This window comes from Spermophilus citellus (assembly GCF_964194105.1).
Source record: "Spermophilus citellus genome assembly, contig: SCAFFOLD_142, whole genome shotgun sequence".
Lineage (NCBI taxonomy): Eukaryota > Metazoa > Chordata > Mammalia > Rodentia > Sciuridae > Spermophilus > Spermophilus citellus.
Window position 1 is genome coordinate 307,504 of NW_027672820.1, and position 10,361 is coordinate 317,864.

A 10,361-nucleotide genomic window follows, 5' to 3' on the forward strand; every position below is an offset into this window, starting at 1 on the left:
CAATCAATATCTAAGTTATGAGGTTAAGAATAAGTAGAAATAAAATATTAGACAAAATTGTCATAAAAATTGTGTGATGCAATCAGACCTAAAGCATCTCTATTACTCAGGAAGAAGGTAGATTCATTGATATGCTGCATACTTCATTAAGTATAAAGGTAAAAGCTATAGAATTACTAAAAATGAGCTGTACAAATACAATTATCAAAACAGTGGAGAGAAAATATTAGAATGGGGGAAAGGAACAAACCAAAATAAGGCCCAAAGTTATGGGAATACATATAAAATATCACAAAAGATAAAAGTGAAATATACTTAACAAGTATAAGAGAAAGATTGCTAGATTTATGAAAAGTAAGTAAATTAATACAGTGCTGTGCTATTTTAAAGATCTGCACCTTAAACTTAAGGACACGGGAAAGTCCAAAGATGACAGCAAGAAGCATGTACAGCAAATACTTACTATCTCTCTACCTTTCCCCTGCCCACAGAAAAGAACAACAAACTGTCGTGGCTATAATAATGACAAATTAGACTCAACAGCAAAAATATATTGCTAGAGAGAAAACTGACTACTTACTGACAAAAGTTTCAATTTCCTAAGAGAACATGATGATTACAAATTTATATCTCTTAAATAACTTTCAAAACTTGGCAGAATTACCCACAGTCATTGATAAACCCATGGAATAAAGTAAAATGTTTAACACATTTCAGTAAATGACAGATTAAACGAAAAAAATAAAATAAACTACCAAAGTCCTAAATGTTATAATGTAAAGACTAACAAGACTGAATTTTTAGAAGTACAAGTAAAAAGTAGTTAGAAAATATCATAAAATGTCTGGGAATTAATCCAACCAAAGATGTGCAGCATCTATGTTACAAATTATAAAATTTTATTGAAAGGCAATAAAAGAAGCCTAAATGTGATTGGATAGGAAAAATCAATTTCACAAACTGACACTTTTATGAATTTGATTTACAGATATAATTCAATTTCAATCAACAGAGATTTTTCTGAAAATTGATAATTTAGGTCTAAAATTTATATGGAAAAAACAGATAAAGAACTGTCATGACAGGTTGGAAGAAGATTGAGATCAGAGACAATAGTCAATGTACTGATAGAATGTTCTACTGTTAATTTTAATGCTGGATTTAAACATGTCTGTTTTACCATTTTAGCCCTCAAGTTTATTTTATATACATTTTATGTTCATGTGCTCTATTTAACAATAAATTCTTTTTGGAAATTCATACAGTATAAATTTGAAACTCATTTATTTGTAGAGTCAACAACTAAAAAATAGCATAACTTAGAGGTATACATATAGATTTCTTACTAATAGTTACTTACTTTTAAAAACTAAAATGCATTTTAATATAAAAATAATACATGTCTAATTTAGATTATTTGGAAAATATGAAGAAATGAATAAAAAAGTCACTACAACCCAAACCATTCAGCTTGACCACCACGAATATTGCTATATGTCTTCTAGTCATTTTATCCATGAAGATGTGTGTCTGTTTGTGCATTTGTTTGTAAACTTTGATAAAATTATTGTATTATGTATTCATCTTGTGTTGTTTATTTTATTTGCCATTACAAATTAATATTTAATGTGCTTGGAACCTCATAAACTAGATTTTTTTAAAAAACAAAGGTACAGTGAAAATTATAATTGCTCAAGCAATTCTTTCAAGAAATAGCAATATTTTACAAAATAAAACTAGAAAACTCAGCAAAGATGGCTAATATAGCAAGGAAAATGCCTAATTGTAGGGAATATGTATTTTCAGCTCCCCCTCCCCCACTGAAAAATGGCAGGGGATAAGAGAAGATGCATATCTCATCCATTGGGTTTAGTCTGAATTATAATACTTCCTACTACATATGACACTGAATTTGTTAGTTATTAAACATACTCTACTGTCATGTATATCTTAAAAGAACAAATTAAAAAACTAACAAAAGCTTTTATAAAAAAGGAAAACCAAAATACAGTACAAAGGGTTTTCCTCTGTGCTTCCCTTACGGAGACTGTTCCCAATAGTTTGCATAACAGATGCCATTATTTCAAGTCCTGAGAAAGGGAATATTATATTGAACTTAATAGTATGACCAAACACTTAATACACTATGCTTTCATCTCATTACTAAAATCAGAATTATCTTCAAAGCCAGGGAATCCCCTGAGCAGTGTTCCAAGGGAGAAATTTCTAGCAGGTTGACAAATTCTTCCTTAGAGGTCCATATCTTTTCCTCCAGCTCGCAGAAGAGAATTACAGGCCTTGGGGTGGATCTGGTCCCCAGCAAGTTATTTTATAAATCCTCCAATGCCAGTACCAATTGAGACTTTTCTACATGCTGTTTTCAGTAGGTGAAGTATATTCCTGTCATCGCCGAACTAGAAAGAGAAGGATGGTATTTGCATTGCCATGGCAACCTGCTTCTCTAGATTGAGGTGACATTTTTTTTCTTGTTTGTTTCCACTTTTCATTTAGGGATAACATTTTTTAATCTCCTTTTAATTGAGAAAATAAGTTGGGTGTGCACATAACATCTGCTATATGTCAGGCACTGTGCTAAGTGTTTATATACCCTGTTGCTTTCATTCCTCCAAGGGTTCTGAGAGGAAAGAGGTCTCATTTTGGAGAGTAGACATAAATTTCAATATTTTTTCTGTGCTTATGGTCAAGAAATTACAAATTTACAGGGCCAGGGTCTCCGAGCTTGGTGTCTCGAATTTCCAGGCTGGTGACTCTTTCACTACTCCACACTTTCTCTGGCAGTTTTTATTTTCTGTCTGGGCCCCTAATGTAATTCTCCCATAAGGCTGGCAACCACCTTGAATACCAGTAAGTACATGGCAATATGTATTTTTTAAGTGTTGTGGTTCTTAATGTTTAATTATAATTTCCATATATAGAAAATTGCATCTAAATTAGGAATGACTGATTATGTTGTACTCTTCAGTTAAAATAGTTATTCAAATGCTCTAATTGCATTTGATGTGCTGTAGAAGATGATGCCAATTAAGTAGTTAGGACTTAGCTTACATATCATGAGGATTTAGTTATATCACTATGTAAGAATTATATCTATATTTTAATACAAATTTATAGATAGAGGCTATGAAATATGCATTGCAAATATGAGATTATGAAGATCAGTATGTGTTTGTTGAACACGAGAGATCTCTATGGGTCATATTTTGGGTCTGTCACTCAGAAGAGCAAAGCAACAAGCATGAATTACATTTACAAGCCATTGAATTCAAATTAAGTTGGCTATACAATTCTTATTTAGATTCCAAATGTTTATTAAAAATTAGATCTCATTTCCTTTACATTTTTATAGGGATTCTTTTTTCTCAAACTAAAGAATGTGAAGGCTAATATAGAAAACTCCTTTGTAAAAGACTTAATGAGCTATTTGAATAGTCCTGATGTATACTCTTGTTATTTTAAAGGTGTTGACTTCAGTTGCAGTAATAAATCAGTGGAAATTCTTTTCAAAGATCCTATCTTTAACAGAGACAGTTTCAGTAAAATGAAAGAGACTTTTTTTGGCGGGGGGGGGGGGGGATTCTGAGATTGAACTCAGGGGCACTCGAACACTGAGACATACCCCAGCCCTATTTTGTATTTTATTCAGAGACAGGGTCTCACTGAGTTGCTTAGTGCCTAGCTTCTGCTGAGTCTGGCTTTGAACTTGTGATGCCTAGGCCTCCCAAGGTGCTGGTATTGCAGGGCATATGCTACTATGTCTACCTAGATATTTTAGTATTAGAAAGAATGTGACATCATAGTTTAAAAAACCACATCCATTTCTTTATCTTCTTAATTCCCAGCCAGTAAAGGTCTCAGAACTAGTTATTGTTTGGAGAGTCTGAGGGACATTGGCATTCAAAAACAAGACAGTCATGGACTAGGGGATGGCTGTGAAAGCAGAAGGCATGGGTTGCTTATCAGAAGTTTAGGAATGATAGGTCAGAGAAGGAATGGCCAGTAGAATGGAGAGGGATTGTTAAGACCCTGGAAATACGACTTGTTCATAGGTGATCAGAGAGAAATCCAAGAACAAAAGAAACAGAGGATGCAAGATAAAACTGGAAGTCCTGTTGGCTAAAGGAGTCGGGGAAAGATACCTGGGATCTGCTTGTGTGAAGAGCAAGCATAATTTCTTTAGCATTAGCACCTTAACTCTCATTCTACAGTCCCTGTAATAACCACCCTTGTCAATCAGAGGTGGTTTTGAATTGGTATGATGCCATATTCTAGCATAAAAGCATGTGTTGATTGACAAATTATTCTGGAAAGTTAATATGAATATGTATAATATCTGGAGCACAAAAAAATGTCAAGACATTATGATTCTTATTTATAATTACCTTTACATGAAGCTAGAGCCCTCAAAATAAGTGCATGGTGATATTATTTTGAATTTCGATACTATGTGAGTAGCTTTTACATGGACACATTCTGATAGAAAACCATCCATAATGAATGAATGCAACCGTAGCATATAAAATGTATGATGGCTGTATATCCACACCTGTCACACGTCTAAATCAGATGGGTACACCTTCAGCTAGCAGAAGAAAACCCCTTTTTATATTCCTGGCTTGGTAGTGAGTAAATGGGCTCCTACAGTGTTGTTTATTGTGCTTCTGGAGACCCTCAGGTGCTGTGCGTTTCATTCTGAATTCAGTGTTAAAAGAGCCACCCCATGCTATAAACCAGAGAGCAAATAAAGGAGTCCTTTCTATCACTCCTTTTTCGAATACATATCAAAAGAAACTGAAAACATGATAAGTGTATTCATTGCTGGGAGATGTTTAATGAGAAACTCTTCCTAACATAAATACTTGCCCTTGATGACATTTCCTGCATGCCAAGGACTCCTTCAGCCAGGTCACCTAGCAGCCCAGGAACACGATTCTATCCCTCCTGCCACTGCTGAGAATGTTTTTGTTCACTTACCTCTCATCCCAGGTACCTAAGATACTGGCCTACTTTCTGGCTGAGTCCCCAGAACTCTTTTAGTTTGAGTTCATCTGGGCTATTAGAAGGCAAAAAATTCCTGCATATGCTGCAGTTACAGGGTCCAGATTCATCATTTCTCTGGATTCGTCTCCTAAGAATTTTTCTTTCAACCCATTAGTTTCTAGGATAATAATAATCTGATTTTACTCAGAAAAGCTGGTGGTTTTTTTTCAGGTCTTTGCATAGCTGAAAAGACATTATTGGCACCTAAGTAAAATATGCATAGACAGACAAAATATTCTGTCTTCTGAGACCTTATGGAAATCTGCCCTATTAATAGCTACATTAGATGGGAGTTGTGAATTTTTGTCGTTTCAGCATATTTCTTCTCTTTAGCGGTTAGTTTTTGTGTATGATATTGAGTAATTTAAAAGAGACTACTATCTGACTTTTCTGGGTTAAGGGCATTTGATTTTATGAATTACCACAATAAAGACTCTTCTGATCTTTTGGAAAAGATTAAAACATTAGAAAAATTAAGCATTATAAAACTGAGTGTTTCTTTTTAAATTTCTTTATTAAACACAGTAAACAAATAATTACTACACATTTTCTTCTTGTAGGACTGTCTCTTCCAACCAAAGCTTGGTTATATCTACCAAAGACTACAAGGACATCAATAAAATGAAAGATAATCAGTAAAATATTTTAAAAGATGAAAATTTCCCTCATCCTATTTATTTATCATGAACCCATTTTTGTTATTCGTAATGAACTGATGCTCTTGGAACTCTTTGATGCTTTATCTTTTCCAAATTTGATTTTTATTCTTACATAGTGAATGATGGCAATAATAGCATATGTAAAATTGAATTGTGGCATTCTGAAACTTTTACTTAATATGTGAGTATATTTAAGCATTTTTTCTTAAGATTCTTCAATAGAGTCTCCACATTCCTGATTGTTTCCTTTGCTATGAAGAAACTTTTTAGTTTGATGCCATCCCATTCATTCTTGATTTTACTTCTTACCTTTTGGGAGTCCTATTAAAGAAGTCAGTTCCTAAGCTGATATAGTGAAGATTTGGGCCAACTTTTTATTCTAGTAGGGTCTCTGATCTAATGCCTAGGTCCTTGATTGAGTTGAGTTTTGTGCTGAATGAGAGATAGGGGTTTAATTTCATTTTGCTATGAATGGATTTCCAGTTTTCCCAGCACCATTTGTCGAAGGGGCTATCTTTTCCTCAATGTATGTATTTGGCATGTTTGTCTAGTATGAGGTAACTGTATTCATGTGGGTTTGTCTCTGTGTCTTCTATTTTGTACCATTGGTCTATGTGTCTGTTTTGGTGGGTATACGATGCTATTTTTATTACTATAACTCTGTAGTATAATTTAAGGTCTGGTGTTGTGATACCTAGTGTTTCACTCTTCTTTCTAAGGATTGCTTTGGCTATTCTGGGTCTCTTATTTTTCCAGATAATTTCATGACTGGTGTGCTATTGAACAGTAGTTTGACTATAGGTTACAATATGTACTGTGTATTTCAAAAAGATATATGAAAGGGTGTTTAATATCTTTATCATAAATAAATATAAACATTAGAGTAGATAGTTATGTTTACTCTGATTTGAACATTGTATGATGTATACATGTATTGAAATATCATGTGATACCCCATGTGTACCCCATAAGTATGCATACTTTCTATGTTTTTATGTATCAGGAAAAAAATAACTTATACTTCTTATAATAAAATGTTATTGAGCTAATAATGTTTTTTAAATATGGTTTTGGAATTTAACCCAAATAATAAATAAATAGCCATGAGTCCATAATGATATTGAAATGCATTTGAATAAATAAATAAATAAGTAAAAAATTCCAAACAAAAATATATAAGGAACAAGAGAAATAGAAAATCACCCTTAGACAACTCAGTGATGATTGCAGCAGTCAAGATTCATTGACAAATGTGAAAATTAGAGGAAAAACTCAAGGTATCATTTTTTTTATTACTGGTACATTATGATTGTACATAATAGTGTGAATCGTTGTGACATAGTCATAAATGCACATAATCTAATTTGATCAATTTATATCTCCAGCATACACCTTTTCCCTCCCCCTGATTCCCACCCCTTCCTCTGCACTATTGATCTCCCTTCTATTGCATGAGGTCCTGTTGTTTTCATTTTATTCTACCTAGCTTCCACATATGAGAGAAAACATACAACTCTGGACTTTCTGAATCTGGTTTATTTTGCTATACAAGATGTTCTCCAGTTATATGTGTTTCCTTGCATATGACATAATTTCATTCTTCTTTATTGCTGAATAAAACTCCATTGTGTATATAAAACACTACACATTCATCCACAGAAGCACACTCAGGCTGGTTCCACAGTTTGGCTATTGTGAATTGCACTGCTATAAACATTGGTATGCATGTACCACTGTAGTATGATTTAAAAATTCTTTGCCTCAAGGTGTATTTTGTAAAATATTTATTAATCATGTGATGGTTCAAATATCCCTCCACAAATTCTTAGAGATCATTCCCTGCAGGAAGAGACTCTTAAGTCTGAAACCTAGAGTGTAGGCTGGATGTAGTGGCTCCCATTTAATAAGTAAAATGCAGAAGGGGATAATTACTCTAAGCAGAAACCTGGCAGACACTGCCTGATCCAGCGACCCAGGTTAGCATCACCAGCACTAAGCCTATCGATACTGTGCACCTCCCAACATGGTTCAAGGAGAAAGGCATTCCCCTCTCTTGTACTCTCTCCCCAAACCTGCAGCCCAAATCTAATAATGAGAAAACACAGACAAACTCAAATTGACAGACATCCCATAAAATGGCTTGTACTCTTTAAAGGTGTCATGGTCATGAAAAACAAGAAAATGCTAAAAACCATCACAGATCAGAGAAGACTAAGAAAACCTGCTGAATAAATGTGATATAGTGTCCTAGTTTAGATCCTGGGACAGAAAAACACAGCAGTGGAAACATTAGGGACAGATGAATGAAGTCTGTAATTTGATTAATACTGTACCAGTGGTGTCATTTACTCTGATAACATTGGGGTTAGCATTCTCTGTCTTAATTTTGTAACTCTTCTGTAAACCTAAAATTATTTCAAACTCAAACAACATTTTATTGTTGCAAAAAAATACATAAAATTAACTTACCATGTTAATCTTCCTGGTCTTTAGGGTCAGCAGCATGACTTCTGCAAATTTCTCTGTCTTCTGCTTTCTTTATCACCTCTCCTTTTCTTTCTTGTACCCTTCTGCCTCCCTCTTATGAGGACACTTTTGATTATATCGACCTGCTGATATGACTGAAAATGTCCTCAATATACTAAGTATATTCACATTGTTATGAAACAGACCTCCAGAACTTCCTTATCATGCAAATCTGAATGCTATACCCATTAAAATCTACACCCTTCTTATCCTTTCCTCTAGCCCTTGGCAACTGTTTTCCATATTTCATAAGATTAGAATCATACAATATTTGTCATTTTGTTACCTGCTTATTTCATTTAGCAAAATGTCCTTAGAATCTATCCATATTGTATATGCATCAGAATTTTCTTTCTTTTCAAGACTGAATAATATTCCAGTGTATTCTGTACTATATTTTTTAATCTATTCATCTATCCATAAACATTTGGGTTGTTTACACCTGTTGACTATTGTAAATAATGTTGCAATGAGCCTGAGTGTTCAGAGATCTTTTTGAGATCCTACTTTGAATTATTTTGAATGTGTACCAATAGGTGGAATTATTGAATTTTATGTTAATTTTATTTTTAATTTTTTGGGAAAACACCATAGAGTTTTGCATAGAACTATACAATATTATATTCCTACCAAAAGTGAATAAGGGTTCTAATTTCTCCATATCCTCACCAGGATTTGTTATCTTCTTTTTCAGGGGAGGGGGATACCAGATATTGAACTTGGGGGCACTTGACCACTGAGCCACATACCCAGCCCTTTTTTGGTATTTTATTCAGAGACAGGGTCTCATTGAGTTGCATAGTGCCTCGTTTTTACTGACGCTGGCTTTGAACTTGTGATCCTCCTGCCTCAGTCTCCAGAGCTGCTGGGATCACCAACTTTATTCTTTTTAAGAATAGTTTTGGCTATTTGAGGACCATTCAAAATCCATCTGAATTTTAGAATTTTAGGTTGTTTTTCTATATTTCTATAAAAACATTATTAGCATTCTGATAGAATTTGCATTGAATCTATAGAAACCAAAGAGTTTTTTTAACATGTCACTTTTAACATTTAGTTTTCCAGGAATACTGGTAAAGCTCTTGATTTTGATGAGTACTAAATATTTGTTTACTACTTTTTTTATATATTCACCACACTGCAAATGTCTTATTACTGTTAAGTTTCAAAAAGTTGTTTAATAATTTCCTTATTACTTTTTATTTTCATTTTTTTATTATTCTATATTATTGAGACACAGAAATTTCTACTAATATACTCTACCAGTTTGAGATGCCCTTTACGAAAATAATTTTCAGGCCTGTATAACTCAAATCTACATATGCTAATCTAATCTGAATTTTACCATGCTTAATTGGATTTCCATTAATATTTTCAAAATGTCAAAATTGTAGAAGTAGTCAAGTGAATGCATTCATTTCCTAACTGTGCTGTAACAAATTACTACAAACTCGATGGCTTAAAACCACATAGGTTTATTACCTTACATTTCTGGAGATCTGAAGTCCTAAAATCAAGGTGTCATTCCTTCTGGGGGTTCTGTGGAAGCATATTTCCTTCCTTACCCAGCATTTGAGGCAACTCCCGGCTATAAGCTCCTGGTCTTTAGGGTCAGCAGCATGGCATCTGCAAATTTCTCTGTCTTCTGCTTCCTTTGTCACCTCTCCTTCTCTGACTTGTACCCTTCTGCCTCCCTCTTATGAGGATAGTTTTGATTATATCGGACCTGCTGATATGACTGAAAATGTTCTCACCACATCAGAACCCTTATTTTAATCACATGTGCAAAGTCCTTCAAGCCATGGATGGTGACACCTTTTCAGATGTTGGGGACTTGGATATGGATATTTTTAGGGAGACTTTTTTCTTCTTTATCATTTATCATATTTGGGATAAATTTGCTACTTTTAATAATTTGAAAGATATTGTGGGAAAACACTAGCTATTATTTGCTTCTCCTATCTATCTATCTATCTATCTATCTATCTATCTATCTATCTATATACACATACATACATATATATTTATTTATCTATATAAATGTAGGATCTTACTTTTATTCTTCAGTTATCAGCCACTAGCAACAATGAGATATTATTCTCCCACATATTCTTATAC